Here is a 16,080-nt window from a genome sequence, read left to right on the forward strand (position 1 = left end):
CTTTATGGATATCTCTTTTTCTTCAAGCAAAGGCCTTAGGGCTGTACATCCCTTCCTGAAGAAATTACACATGATTGCAGCCAGGCTGCTGAAGGGTTGAAGCTCATACAGTCAGGACTGCCAAGTGTGAGCTGCTACCACTTAGAGAAGGTAATCAGTTTTAAACCCATTCATTACCTTCTCACATGGACATCGCCCTTTGACAAAACCCCATGCCTTTGTTTCAGGTTATTCCTGTAAGGCTGGAGCTTAGCAATAGCCATGGGCAAAGCTCAGCCTGGAAATGGGTTTCGTTTCTTTTCCTTGAGGCTGCTGTCAGCCTTGGCTATGCTCAGGGACCTTCCCCAGCAGCACAAGCAGGCCAAGGAGCCCACCCTCACTCAGAGGATTGTGCTGTGCTAGGAAAAATGCTTCTGGCTCTTCTCAAGTGTATTTGGGGCAGAAAGAAGGTGTAGTTTAGATTAGAGCAGTGCAGCTTTATCAGTGTTTATCAGTGTAGGAGTTCTGCTCCGTGTAGCATAACAGCCTCAAGTCCTTTTAAACCCTGACATCAATATGTGGTGATAAGATAACACTGGTTATCCTGTACCGGTTGCTCTAGATAAGATAAACCTTTTTATGCTTTAAAACAGGACTCAAAGTTTCTGCTATGTTTTCTTTTCCTTTTAATGTAGCAAACTCCAGAAACATTTTATTTCTAAGGGAGTGGTATTTATAAGAGCAGATAAAAATAGTACATATCATAAAGAAGACTTTCCAAACTTGCTCATGCAGCATTAAACATTTTCCTTCATAGACTAAATAGAAATGTGCTTGTAGGCAGTAGATTTCAATGTCTTAGAAAATTGTTGGATTAATTAGAAGCTAAAATTATTCCAAGTAAGTGGTCATACCCACATTTATTTTGTTAGAAGAGTGTCCACATGGTGATATTTCAACAGCAGTGATATTAATTTTAGGTAGTTACTTTTAATTAACATGAAATGACTTCTGTGGAAGTATTGCTTGAGACAGCATTATGGGGCATTTCCATTTTGCATTAAAAGCTGGGACTAAATCTCTCTGTGAAAGCCAGTATATCCATAAATCTACAGCACTGACTTTTCAAGTAGAGACTACATCTTTGGAGAATTTAGAAACACATCCATTCATTAGTGAGTTAAAATTAATAACTAGGTCCTTTATGAAATTTAGCACTTTAGTCTTGTTTGCCCCAAATGATTTTAACAATGGAGTAACAGACTCTTCACATTTTCCATATAATTAAAATTAATTGAAATGATGTGCGTTAGTTGTAATTAAGCTATGCAGCTAAGAGTGGTTGTATCTAATTGCTATGATTATATAGGCTACAAACAAGCTCTAGTAACAAAAGTGGAGTTATTGTGACACAAGAACTCAACCACCTGCCACCTTCCCATGATTGACGGTCTGCACAGGGGGATTCCCTGGTCTGTAGACTGTTCCCTGGGATGAGGCAGTGCTACAGCAGCAGGAGATGCTTTGGTGGTTGAGCTGGCTGCCCATATCCTAAAGCTGGCTGTCCGTATCCTAAAGCTCACCACAAACCTGAACATTAAAGGGTGCCGTTGCACCCTTTGCTCAATATGGCACTAGTTGGGGAGAAACTGAGGCAGAAGTGCAGCTCATGTAAAGCACAGAAGCCCCTGGTGCAGGGTCTGGCACAGTCTATAAATCACTGAATTAATCGGAAATTTAGCTCCATGTTCACCAATGCATCCCAGTTACATGAGGCACCCCCTCAGCCCAGTACCAGATGTACTGCAGGAGCTGTGCAGTATGCAGGTGACCTCTTGCATAGCTCTGACTATCCCCATGTCCCTGTGGAGACATTCTGTGGCTGCAAAGCATCTCCAGGCTGCTTTGTCCAGCCACTTCCCACCGAAACTGCCCACAGCAGTGCCACAAAGGAACAGGGAAAAAAACAAAAAATTCCCCCTCTGCTCCTTAAAGCTCAGTTTGAAGTAATCAGGCCTAAATTGAAAATTTGTGGTCATTATGTAGGTCACTACAGAGTCCGGTTGCGGTTGCTTTGACTGTCATACCCTTGCAATCACCTTTTTTGCATGCTCTGCTTAGACTTTTCTGAGCAGACTTGAGAGTGCAACTCTAATTGTGGGTTTTGTCCATTCATAATGCATGGTTTGGGGAATAACAAGTCCCTTATATTATTTTTTTGTAATTTTTTTTCCTTTTCTTTTCACTGCCCTGTGGATACCGAGCTTCATTTCATGGCAAACCCAGGGGATAATTGTTTGTAGGCTTCTTGGTACAGGTATAAAAACAAAGATTTGAACTGATGCTGTTGTAATCTGCCCTCTCACCACCTGCAGCTGCTTTGTGCACAATGGGCCCCAGAACACCGGGCTGTGTCATGTCTTGCAGGATGTTAGAAAAATGAACATTTCAGCAAGGTTTTGGCCTCTACAGCACATGGGAGGAGGAGGGACATGGCTTGGCTTTGCCAGCTGTTCACATGCCCACATTACTAAGCAAAACAGCCCCATTAAATCATTTGCCTGGTACACCAGCAGCAGAGCAGATGCAAAAGCTCAATACACAGTAGGCAACAAAGAATTATAAGCTGCCCAAATTTCCTGTCTTACAGTGCATTGGGAATGATTGACAAGGCTGCCAAGCAAAGCCTCTTGGAATGTATAGCACATGGAAACTTTCCTGTTAATTAATGGGGGATCATGCTTTGGGTGAGTGACTCTTAAAGCATTTCTCCCACCCCATCCCTAACTCGGGGCTGGTCTCTGCCAAGGAAGCTCTGTTTACTCCCATACTCCAAACACTCCAGATGAGGATGTAACCTCCAGGCATCCACCTTGGATGAAACCTCTTGGCATGCCTCAGCCTGCTCCCCCATAAAATCCCAGAAATCCACTTCCTGTTTTGTAGCCCAATGTTGCAATGTCAGTTTTATCCTTGAAAGACTCAGCTGTCTGCCTTCAGGCTGAGAAACATGATTGCAAGAAAATATTTATTCCTTACAAATAGGTGTAAATTAGTGACACACTCTCTCTCAAAAGTGTGGCAATCTGCTGAGTTCCATCTTGTCATTTCTTTGATGATCTGCAGGCTGTGAAGTTCAGTGTACATATTTAGATAGCCAAGGTGTAACCATAGAGCCCAGGTGTGCTAGCACTATTGAAGCTCCACTAATATTATTACAGTGGGGAAACAGAGCCTTAAAAAAACCAAACAAAACCAACCCCAAACCCAACAAAAATCCAAACCACTCAGGATGGACAGGCTGTGATATTGGCTAGGGGGTGCCTGGGAGAGTGCAGAGAAGTGAGAGAAACCCCATTAACACTTTGAAGCATAAGTCAGGAGCCTGGGGACCCACTATAGCACATAAAACCCCAGATAATTTAGTAAAGGGAATTCAGCCAAAAAATGGAGAGGTTTCAGTTTTTCAATGTCTTTTTTTTTTTTCCCCACCATTTAATCTCCTGTTTAACCATTTGAACAGATAATAAAGTCCTGTGAGATAAGGAATAATCAGAACTGAAGTAAAGAAATAATGCTCAGAAACATGTAGGAGTCATCCAGTATACTAGGAGGCAAGTAAATCGGGACAAAACCAGAGCCTCCTACCCTATCCCAGGAAATGTGAGGAACCTGCTGTGCATTTCCATCAGACAGCAATGCAAACCAGCACAGGGCCTGTGTACGCAAGATCCCATCAATAACCCCAGGCTTGCAGACTCTGTGACCTCCAGTCTCCAGCTATTGCTGGAGAGTTCAAGTCACACACTCAGCAGTGAGACATTGGACTGTAACAAAGGTGCAGCTCTTGCCATTGCCCCTTCTTACTCAAAAGGAGAAATTCAATTTGGGATTTTCTGCCACTGAAGCCAAGAACCTTAGCAGGAGCAGAGTCAGACTTTGATGTCCCATTTACTCTGTTTGAAAGTTAGTATTTTAACTTCTGTACAGCTTCTGTCTGTACTTATCTTTGCTAGTAAATATTTTGGAGTGAATAAGCAGCTGAGATTTAATTCCACCCCTCCTGGACATGTTGTGTCTTTGTCCTCTAGTTATAGAAATTTCAAGAGGCTAAAATACAGATACAAAAAAAGCTGAAAAATATAGGTTCAGGTATACATGGTAGTGTGCATCTCACCACTGCTCTGCTTGTGTGATAGGGCACGTGCTCACACACATACTCAAAGCCATGCTCCTCTTAAAGTCAAAGCCACAAATGAAGACACCAGTTAAAGCCCTATATTTCAAACAGAGAATTCCATCATGCATTTCTAAAGCTCTGAGTTGCTAGAATGTAAAGTTTGGGGTCAAAAGACTATGAAGGTGAGGAGATGGGGAGCTTTGGTTTTGCCCCTAGGAAAACCGAGGTGCAGCCTGGGGGGACAAGATGTGCATTGGTGTGGGACAGCAGGCACAGGCCAGCCAGAGCTGTCTCCCCAGGAACAGAACTTGTCTCCTCCACTTGCAAGAAGTGGTGCAGTTGCCCAGCCACTGGGGTTGCTTCCCTGTCCTCTGCCCAAAATAAAACTTCATTAAAAGGAAAGGCTGATGGTACACGAGGTCTAAATGCATTCATGTGTCTGGGGGGCAGAGGTGCACACCACCGATGGATTCATGAGGCTGAGCTGCCAACCAGTTTAGAAGTGAAGAAAAACATCGCATTAAAGCATTCAGTAGGGATTGGGGTTGGCTGAACATGAGACATGCTGCTGGAGCCCAGCCAGGAAGGGGAGCTCAGCACGGGAGAGCTGCAGAGGGAGCAGGCAGGGGCTGGCAGGAGCCCAGCAGCCATCCTATGGCACCATTGCAAGGAGAACCACGCCACCAATGATCCTGCTGCTGGCTAGGCTAAACAGAGAGGAGCTGGGAGTGTACTGCTACCGGAGAGACCTTGTGAGCAAGCCAGGGACACCAGGACAGGTAGCTGGTCTGCTTGTGGCAGCAGCGCTCCTCCCACTGCCTAGTAATCCCTGCCTACCTGTGCTGCAGGGAGGCAAACAGACCACAGCAACCAAAGCCAAGCCAGGCCTATCTTGGAAGAGCCAACACTGCTGGCCAGCTCTGCAGACTGAGGTCAGGCAGCCTGCTGCTTGGCAGCAAGGCTTGAAAGGGTCTGCTGTGGGGGGGGTGTTTTCCCCAGGCTCTGCAGAATATTTAACACAGCACCTCTGAGGCTGGGGTGTGCAGGCAAGCAGGGCTGCTTCTGAGCTGCAGGGACTGCTCTGACGTGTTTAGTGTCTGCCTGGTGGGAGCTGAAGAAAACGTTTTTTGACTTTTCTCTGTTCAAAGCAAACAAGCAAGGTGGCTCATGTCTAAAAAACAGGCACTTGAAAAAAGGATATGTTTTTAGGTATTAAAAGATGTGGATTCCTTAAGCGCACACGCCTCCTGATTGATCCTATTTCATACTCATTTAGTATCTGATAGTCAGTTTTCCAAAACATCATCTTTGTTTAATGATCTTTAAAGGCTGTATTGTGTCCTTTGCCCCTGAAGGATTTCACCCAAACTATATAGTTCTTAAACACATCCTAGCTAAGGTGTTTGGGCCTTTGGTATCCAGGCTTTCTACAAACAAATATTTCCTATCTATCTTCCTCACAATACTCCCTTATCCTCCCCAAAACATCAAATACATCTTGAGAGTAATCAAGAAGCCACAGCAACTGCTCCTGGCAGGAAGCTGCTGAGCTGTTATCCAGAAGCCTGACCGGCATTATTTGGAGCAGATGCTCTTTCAGCTTTGTAATTTTCAGCCAAAAATAATGGCAGTAAGTAAAAGTAAAGCTGTAGGTCAAAGGAAGGCTAAACTGTATGAGAATCATGTGAAAATATTTTTGATTTCACACATCCTCTCATTCACAGCACATGCTTTTGAAATGCTCTGTGAACTCTAATGTACAGCTGCAGGTTTGGCCTCCACACCCGTGACCTGGATTTGCCACCAAAACTCACTGGGAGAAGCCAAGCACAGGGTCACCATCCCACTGGAGCCCTGGAAGCAGGCAGTGCTGCAGGAGATGACCCATGCGCCTCTGTGCTGGGGAGCTGGGACAGACCTCAAGATCTGTTGCCGCTTGTACCTGTGACACCTGTCAGCCCATGGGAAGCTGGATGACACTGGATGAGCTTGGTGACATTACTGGCCAAGCAGGGGGATGCTCTTGACACCAGCCAGCATCTGGACGGCTGAACAATTTTGGCTTACCTGAGAGCAAAGACCATTTATCAGTGTAGGAATCGAGGTGGCAGCCTGCTCACCTACACGGCTGTCTTAGCACCCAGGAGCTCGTGTGGCCTCAGGGAGGCAGGCCCCGTCCTCAGGGGATCCCAGGGCTGCACAGGGCTTAGGACAAGGGCTACAAAGCAGAATGAAACTTTCAGTTACTACGACCAGGCAGGCAAATCTTGGTCTCCCCAGCTGAACGAAGGGTCTGCGGGCTCATGCCATCCCTCCTCTTCGCTGGGCATGTGCAGTTTAAGAGAGCTCAAGAAATGAGCAAGTCTCAGGAAATAAATGTTTTCAGTCTCTCTTTTTTATTGCCTGTAAAATAGCAGGAGGCTTTCAAAGCAACAGCAAATCCTGTTAGAAAAAAAAAGGTAGAGAAAATTAAAGAAATGTTTCTTGTCTCAGATCCAGCCCTTTTCACCTCAACTTTCCATCATGGTACATAAAATTTTGTATATTTTGGCAGAGCAAAGAAATAGCTTTTCCCCCTTCTCTTCCTTGCACAGCCCGGGAGCTCTGAGTGAGCTTTAAAACAGAGTTTTGCGCAAACACAGAATGGCCAAATAATAGAGCAAGAAAACAGCATTAAACTTTGTAGACAATCAACTTGATTCTGTGTCCAGCAGCTCGTTTCTCCTGCTCTCAGCAGAAATAAAAATTTACAAGTGTTCTGGGAAAGCATTAAAACCCAAACACGTCCAGACAAAGTCTAGTGCAAACTACTTGGAAATAGATCTGTGCATCACCTTCTGAAAGGCTCATTCCAGCTGCACTGATGTAGCTAAGCTGACGGCATCCAAAATAAATACACCCTGAAAGTTCAGGGTGGGATTTGAGGGTTGGGATTTTGATACCAGTCATCAGTGTGTCCCAGAGAGACAGTCACAGTTCTCTGCTCTTGTGAATCTTCTCATCAAAGACCTTTCCTGCACCATTGCTTGCACACTGCCACAGAGGAAGGATGCCTACATATCTGGGAGAAGGTGGAACCTCCCAGCACCAGGAGGAAAAACCCAGCTACTAAAGAGAAGGGATCAAAGATAAGATGATAGGATGCATTCACTGACACACACCTCAGCCCTTTCCGTAGGGAGCATATTAGGTTTGCTGTACACTCTTATTGCACTGAATGTCATCTTCCAAGCATAGCAAATAACATTTTTATAAAGCACTGCTTTTAATCAAGCACAACCTTCACATCCCCAAAGGAGCTATCTGGAGTCTATCCCTGTTGTCTACTGTTCTTTTTTTTTTGCCCCCTTTTAACTCCCTCCCTTAGAGGCTTGTGCCTCCAGCAAGGAGGGCTCCATGTGGTTCCCTTTGGAGCTCATTAACACGGGTCCATCCATCAGGCCATGGGGCTCAGAACAAGATGCACGGTGCCCACAGCCCCCCCAGGGGCAAGCACGCAGCCTGTGCACAGGGCTTGGCTGTCGCACAGCAATGCATCAATAACCACGGTGCTCACATGAAAACCCACTGCAGTACCTGATCATACAGCCCCCTGCATGCTGGGACACTCAAGCAGGATGCCAGGCTTGATGAGGCAGTGGGATCCATCACATGTGCTTATGCAGTATATGAAAAACACTAATTCAGTGTCATCCAAACACAGAGTGGATTATTTGCGTGCCCAGTCACTCTTGCAGATGGGATCAGAGGCTGGGGCATCTGGATTGAAACTGCCTAAAATGCATTTCATAATATCAATCCAAAACACTACTGTCATTACCGCTGCAGTAGTGACCAGTCCCTTTTCAAGCACCAACTCCATGACCTCATGAGTGATCACCAGCGAACCTGTTGATGGGCGAGCAGCATGTGGGGGTCAGAGCAAGACAAGCTTCCCAAAGAGTCAGACAGTTATTTCCTGTGTGGCAGATGCTTTCTATCCGACACAGAGAAAAACCTTCGAAATGTGTTTGTTTCTTTAGCAAGTACTAATGCCTGGGGCAAGAGGTTGAATTCCTCTTCCTTGCACAGTTTGCAGTAAGTGTTCCTGAACAGAAAGGCAGAGCCACCACCAGCTGTACAGAGGATAGGACTGATGTCTAATGAGTGGTCAAGGAACATTGATACAAGCACAGTCTTAGCTACACACATAGCACTGTGGTCAGTTTTACCTTTCCTCCTGGCTGGCTCTGGGCAGAACCTATGATGTCTGAGTCTTAGAGCACAAAGACTGATCAGGAATGTAGCAGACAGAAGGCTTTTGCTCTCAGGTGCAAATGGTTCATTATGGCCTTTCTCAGACTATGCTGATGAGAGGAATCATTCTTCATTGATGAGAAATCCTGCATTTTCTTCTCTGGGAGAACACAGCTTTGTTCCCTTCCCCCAGTTAATAATGCACAATTTATCAGGCTTAAATTGGTGAGCCTGGTAGCAAGTGATTCAAATCAACTTCAGCAGCTATGAGCAATCACATACACTTGAAGAAACCCACTTATACCACTTTCTGCAAAACCTGAGAAAAGCTGGCTATGAATGCACTACTGTAGCCTATTAATGCTCAAGAAAACCCATTTAAATGAACCTCTAATGGCTGACTGAGACACCTATAACGAAACTCCGTAAAGAGTCAGCTCCTTCCTTCAGCAAAGTGCCTCCCTGGCTCTCTTGCTAGCTGTGGGTAGGAAAAGCAAAAGGATGGAAGGACAACTGCTGTGCTGTGGGGAGAAAGGAGGGAAGTGTCCTTGTTTTTCAAGGGTTGACACTCTCAGATAGCCTCATCAGCAAGGTCACAAGGTTGTAAGTCTCGCCTGTGTCTCCTGATACTACGGGAAGCAGTTTATTGGAGTGCAGTGACCACTGCGCACAGGAGAGCTGTCTGACACCTTCGCCCTACACAAAGCACAAAAGTGTCTGAAGGTGCAGAAGGAAGGGCTGAAATCTCTCACAGTTTCGCAGGCTGAGCTCTGTCCTTGTTTCCATAGGAGACCTGCCAGGCCACATTGGCAGCTCTGATGGAGCCCTTCCCCTAATTCCTCACTGAGTCAGTGACCCAGCAAAGGGCACTGAACCCCTGAGGGTGCTCTGAGTCCTGATGATGAGCAGAAAAGCCTCCAGCAGGCATTTACTGTGATGGCACAGAGGGTGTTTAACCCTTGGGGGCTGGTCTGCATTCCACCATGGGGTCAGGACTGCCCTACCCAGCTCATTGAACACCTTTCCCCTCCTAGCATTTTCAATAGCTCAAGTCACAGTTTGTTAACAAACAACTATGCTTCCCTGCAAGGAAAAATGTAATCTGCAGACTGCAAAACCAGCCATTGTCCTGCTGGCAAAAAAAGGCATCTCTATGTTCCCTTATAGCCCATATTAGCCCAGTGTTTTAAGCCTGCCCAAAATCAGTGATGCTACATAGACTGAAGGTATGGAAGGGGAAGACAGTCCCTGCCAATCCTAACTGCTTATCTCACCTCTTCTCATCTCCTGCTGCTGCCTGTCTTTGGGTGCATCTGAACAAGGATGTGGTCAGCAGGGAGCTGCCTTGCCCCATCAGCCTTTTTCAGCATGTAGCAGGGCCCCCACATAGCAAAACATGAGATAAAAATGGCCACAAACCTTTCAAAAGCATTCATGTGCCAAACACCCACCTCCCCTTCTAAGCAGCAGCAGCACGACTGAGAAACATCCCTTTGCTCAAGAAAGAAGCGGCATGGATCCCTTCCCATCCCTATGAACCCTTCAGGTTCCCAGTGCCTCCCAGGTGCCTCTGTTTTGGGCAGATTGGCACTTGCCAGCAGCTGAGGGGGGATTTGCCAAGCACTGTGTCTGCAGGCAGCTGGCAATGGGATCCTGTGAGCCTGGGCTGTGGCACAACCCCCCTCCTGAGCTTGGCTTTCCTGTGCCCCCCCCAGGCCACAGCCACCGGCCCCGGTGGTCCCTGAGGGGTCGCATCATCCCACTAGAGATGTGGGTGGCCATCAGAGGGAGCTGGGGCACGGAGCTCAGCGCGCCTGGGCCCTCCAGCCTGGAAAGGCTGTGGGTGCCTCCAGAAAATGAGGATTGTCCTCCCGTGCCTGCTTTGTGGTAGCAACTGCTGTGCTGAGATAAAAGCTTTTGTTTGCATTTCCTCTCCTGCATTCCTCATCTCCCTCCGTGCTGGTCTCCCCTATAGTCCATCAAGCACTTTTAATCTCTAATTGCATATGACTGATGAGCCTGAACTCCATACACAGCGTTGCCAAGAACCACTTTTTTTTTCAGAGCCTGCTTTAGCTCTTTAGGCCAGTCATAACACACTGCAGGACCATTAAGAGTTTATAGTTTGTATACATAACACCCTCGGAGTACCAGAGGGTGGTTTATCCAAACAGAAAAGAATTGAGATGAATGAATGCAGAAATGACTTTTGGCCAGGAAATACTTTAATTTTAATTAGGGGGGAAGGGGGCGCGAGAGGAATGAAGAGGCTTTCTTCTCTCACAAAAGACAAGACTAATGAGTTTACAGCTGCAGGCACTGACCTTGGAGCATCCCGTATAATGCTAGTGCTGAAATGTTTGGATGTGATGTTAGACCCGATAACCTTGCTTCTAAAAGGAAGGAATAAAGGGAAATGGCTGAACGGGGAGGGATTCATTTCATGGGGATGTACGGATGTATTTATTTATTTTCCCCCCTCTCGCGTTCCCGTTCAACTGCCTTTGGCCACGCAGCCGTTTGCCCAGCTGCTGACATTCCTATGGGCCTCTTCTCTTTTGCAGGCAAAATACCCGCTTACGGCAGTTATCCCATATTTAGGACCCTCCCTCATCCCAAAGCCTCTCTCGCAAGTCCCCACCTCCTTGGAGCCGTGACTGGAGGGAACAGGGTGCCAGAGCCCAGTGGAGCCCCAGCGCTGGGCAGCCCCTGCATGGGGGAAGATGCAGCCAGGGCTGCTGGAGCAGCGGCTTGAAAGAGGCAGAAAGCCTGAAACGATCCTCACTGGCACAGATGCTGCCACCAGCTTTGCTGGGTCCCTGCCTCGTGGTGGTTGAGCCTGTGCCAGCACCCACAGCGCTGGGCTCAGCCAGCCCCAGCCCGGGGGGCTCCTCCTGCCCTGGCAGCATCTCAGCGCGGGGACCCCTGTCCAGGCACGGGCAGGCAAGGAGCCGCCCGCCCATGGGCCATGAACTGGCTTGAGTTGTCAGTGGGGTCATCCTGGGGCTGGTGTCGGAGCAGCAGCGACAAAGCCCTGCGCAGTCCTGGCTCTCCCCCCTCGCCAGGGCACTGGGAGGGCTCTGTCTCATGCTGGGCTGGTCCTGCTCCTCCATCCCTCGGCACCGCTGCACAAGGGTGCAGCTTGCACCTCCTCCAAAGCCTGCAGAGCTGCTGCTCCCACCTCGCCTGTCGCCTCCGGGCTGGGGACATCAGCCATAAAGCCTGCCAGCAGCTTCCAGGCACCCCGGCACCTCCTTCCTCCCCTGGAGCTCTTTCCGTGGCCCCATAAAGCCTCATCTGGCCCTGCAGATCCTCCCACGGATGCTGCCATGCTACAGCCGTGGCGATTATTAAACTCCTGCACCACAGCGTGAAGCTGCTGTGAGCTGTTGTGGCTGTGAGGCCAATTTTGCCTCCGGGGAATCAACACCCCCTGCCCTGCTGAGTCGGCAGCCAGACAGGCTGGAACAATAGTGCAAGTTAATGGAGCAAAACAACCATCGGTGTTTCCTATTAAAAGTATTTTTATGATGATGATTATTATTAATATTATACAGGGGCTGTAATTTTCTCCCGACTCACTGCAACATCTCACAAAATAAACAGTTGCTGTATTATCCCCTTGTAAATGAGACCACAGGATTGTAAACTTTAATTTGTTACTTTTGGCTGCTCTCAGGTTTGGCAGACAATTAAACCAATTCATTAGTTCACGAAGGCACATTTTTGGCCATGTCTGGCTGCGTGAAGTCATCCAGTGAACCCGTTGGAGGCAGGGTGCAGAAAACCCGTGCAGTGCCTTTGCCACAGGATCTGTCAGTAATGGTCCAAGTGGGCTGGCAGGGACTTTGCAGACCCAGGTGGGAGGTGTCTGGTTCCTCCTGTTGCTCTGCTGAGCCCTGGGCATGTGCCATTGGCATCCCCGTGCCCTGCGTGCTGGCCAGAGATGCAGTACTGGTCCTGTATCTGACCAGAAGCTGGGTCACGCCTGAGGCTTAACCTGTAAATTCTGCAGAGTTTGAGCAGTGAAGCTCCAGCTGGAGAAAATGCTGAGCTCAGCTGGCCATGGGGGAGGGACCTCCAGAGCCATCCCCACCAGCTGAATTAACTCCTTGACTAGCTGGACTGCTTTCCACCCCTGCCTTCTCAGCTGCACACACATGGTTAGCCTGTATAGCCCCATGACAGCAGTGCCTGGCTTTTGGCCTTTATGGGGCTATCAGGCAGTTAAGGTGTGTTTTATCAAATGGAAGACATAACAGTGTATTTTATGGCACTATCACCTCCCCTGTACAAAGGGGCTTAGTGCAAACCACCAGTCAGGTGAGGTTCCCTTGTCAGACATTTTTCACATGCTGTAGTTTCTTAGATGTCCATAAAAAACCCAAGGGGGCCTACAAGAAATCTGGAGAGAGACTTTTCACAAGGATGTGCAGTGAGAAGGCAAGGAGGGAATGGCTTTAACCTGACAGAGGGGAGATTGAGATGAGCTCTTAGGCAGAAGCTCTTCCCTGTGAGGGTGCTGAGGCGCTGGCACAGGGTGCCCAGAGAAGCTGTGGCTGCCCCATCCCTGGCAGTGTTCAAGGCCAGGTTGGACACAGGGGCTTGGAGCAAGCTGCTCAGTGGAAGGTGTCCCTGCCTGTGGCAGGGGTTGGAACTGGAGGAGCTTTAAGGTCCCTTCCAACCCAAACCAGCCTGGATTCTGTGACAGACAAGGCATGGCTGCCCACATCTTAATGTATTTATAGGAATCTACATACAATTGGCTGAATGCATCCTTAAAAGCAGGCAGGAGGCTTTCAGTTTGCAGCTCATATTGGTGAAATACACAGAATAATACAGATTCCGTAGGGGAACTTAAAATACTTCAGGTCAGTTTTCTTCCAGCTTTTTCACTCAACAAGCCATTAAGGACACACTCTTAAATCCTTCCATCCTCCTTCCAAAGCATTGCATTGGCCCTGTGTCCGTGACAGTAATTCAGCAAGACCCCAGGAATGATTTTACAGGTCATGGTGGTTCCTGCATGTCTGTTCAAGAGCCGTTGACCTGGATGAAAGGACTTTCCAAGTCACACAGGACGTGAGTCAGGAAGGATTTTTGCCTTCTGGTATAATTAAACTAAGAGGAAATTCCAGCACCTCCACTCTGCTGGTACCATTAAACCGATGTGGAAGAGACCCCGACCCTCTTGAGGCTTGGTCTCACCAGCACAAGCCTCCGATGTGGTGCTCAGCTGGATTCATTCCCCCTCAAGTTAAAATTAAACATTCCTTTCTTATTTCATCAAATTGCCCCTCTCTCAAAAATCACTTTTTTCTCAGGGGTTTTGGAGTCAAAATTTTGAGTGCTCTTTTACAGCACTCAGAATGAAAAGAAAGATTTTTGAATGACGAAACCTAAAAGCTCCCCCAAACCAGGTCCCCACCACTCTGTTTATCACTGCCCAGCCCTTTAGACTTGGATTTCCACAGAGTTCTCCTGGTCTGCAGTTTTCTCTGAGCGATCCCTCCACTGCCACCCACTCCACAACAGATGCTGAGGAGCATTGCTGGGCACTGACTCTCCATCAGCTGGCAATGATGGAGAGGCACAGCTCCCACATGTGAAAAGCTGGTGACTTCCTTCAGTGCCTGGGTTTTCCTTTTCCTGAAATAGTATTTATTAACAAAAGTGTTGGTAAACCAGCAGCAAACGCTGTGTAAGAGCTCATTGTGACTGCTCACATTGAGACAGCTCTTCTGCAAACCAGCAGCAGAATCCTGCCTGCCCCAGCTGAGCTGTTGTCCTCAACGGCTCCTCCTGCCACTGGCAAGGACAAGTGTGTGATGGAGGCTGATGTGGGTGTGAGCTGGGCTCTGGTCTCCTTTGGGCGTTTGATACATCCTCTGCTCCACAAACTGCTTTCTGGGGGAGTGATGAAGGGCTTCACCCTGCTGTGGGCAGCTGCATGAATTCATGTCAGGAGCTGGAGGATGAAGCTGGTTGGGTTTGGAGTCAAAAAATCCTCTCTTTTTCTCCTCTCAGCTATTTACCAAGGCTCAGTGCAAAGGGCCTGACACCCGGCCCAGCTGCTGTGATCTGTGTGACACACAACCTGCCACGGAGCCGGTAATGAGGCACCTTCTGCTGCCCGGCCCGTTGGGCAGCCGCTGCCTGCGCACAGCTCCATCGGCGGGAGGTGCGGATGGGTCTGTCTCTATTTGAAATGTCCTGGCTGAATGAAGAGCAGAACAAGCAGAAAATGGCTGATGATAAATGCAGCAATTAGGGGAGCTTAATGGAGCAGAAGGGTTTTTGTGAGAAGACAAAGAAATCGCCGTGCTGACACCTGCAAGGAGGTCCCAGCCGCTACCATAGGGAGGGCTCCAACTGTGCTGCAGCAGCAGGGGCTGGGGTGGGGGGAGAGGACCCTTTTCCTTCACACACATCCCTCAAAGGCCTTGGAGAAATATTTTCCAGGTTAAACTCCAAAACACCGCTTGATTTTTCCTTTTTCCTCATCATGTTCAGAAATGGCAGCCTGTAACCTAGGCCTGTTGCAGCCCTCCCCTGCTCCCTGTTACTGGGCTCCACATCATGCAGCATGCTACAGCAGCCCTCTTCCCAAAGCACCGTGCTTCCAAGCTAAGCCGTGGGCTACCAGCTCCCCAGGGTATCAGTGGAAGTGCTAGCTTTGCCAAAGCCCCCTTTAACTGTATTTCCTTGGTTGGCCTCTTCCCAAAGAAAAGTGCCTGTGCAAAGGGACACCAAGAAGCACTGGGAAAGCTCTGTAAGGGGGTGTGCAGGGAAAGACCCGGCAGCCCCTGGCATGCTGAAGCCCAAGTTTCAGTGATGGGCAATGCCATTTCGGTCTCTCAAGACCATTACCAAAATCCCCCGGAGCAAACCACAACACCGCTGTTTTCCTAGGACTGGCAAAGAGGAATTTCCTGAAGGAGGTGAAGGAAACGTTTCCTTTTTCTGTTCAGTACGAGCCAAAGCAAACACAAACCCTCTTTTCCCCGCCACCGAGGGCTTCTTGGCTAGAGCCTGAGCTGCGCGCCACTGATGCACCCCTTCTCTTGTCCAGGGGCTTGCTCTCCTGCTCAAAGCCAAGCCGGTGTGCCTGGCTCTTGCCTCAGCTCCCAGGATACTGTGTTTCTGTAAAGCTGGTTTCTTGCGCTGCCCCTCCTCTGCACCCAGGTGATACTGGCATTGCAGATGTGGTGGTGGCAGCTCAGGCTGCTGCAGAGTCCTTGAGTTCCCCTGAATCAACCCTTTGTTCATCTAACTCGGGGTCACCAGTAACTAAATATTTATGGTGTCTGTAAAGGCTGGAATGGACAATTGCCGCATGCTCATTTTAGGCAATAAAGCTTGCTTTTTAGGTAAGTATGAGATCTTTTTCTCACAAAACAGCTCCGAGGATTCATTACAGCTTTACAGATTGGCTTTTTCCCTCACTCCATGAGCTGGGTATTTGTCTGTTTTATTGACTAGTTCTCCATAACTGAGGTGGGTGCACACCAAACCCCATCCCACTGCACTGCGGTGGCATGCAGCATCCCGTTTCAGACAAAAGGTGACACAAGTACAGGAGCTGGTCTCCTTCCTTGTGCTTTCCTGAGCAACTTCTCAAAGACTGGTTGCCTGAGGCAAGCAAAGAGCCTCACAAATCCCATCCTCTTCCTTCCTCCCACTGC

Source organism: Pezoporus occidentalis, unplaced genomic scaffold (assembly GCF_034315485.1).
Source record: "Pezoporus occidentalis ecotype Australia unplaced genomic scaffold, CSIRO_AGI_Poc_V1 ctg37, whole genome shotgun sequence".
NCBI lineage: Eukaryota > Metazoa > Chordata > Aves > Psittaciformes > Psittacidae > Pezoporus > Pezoporus occidentalis.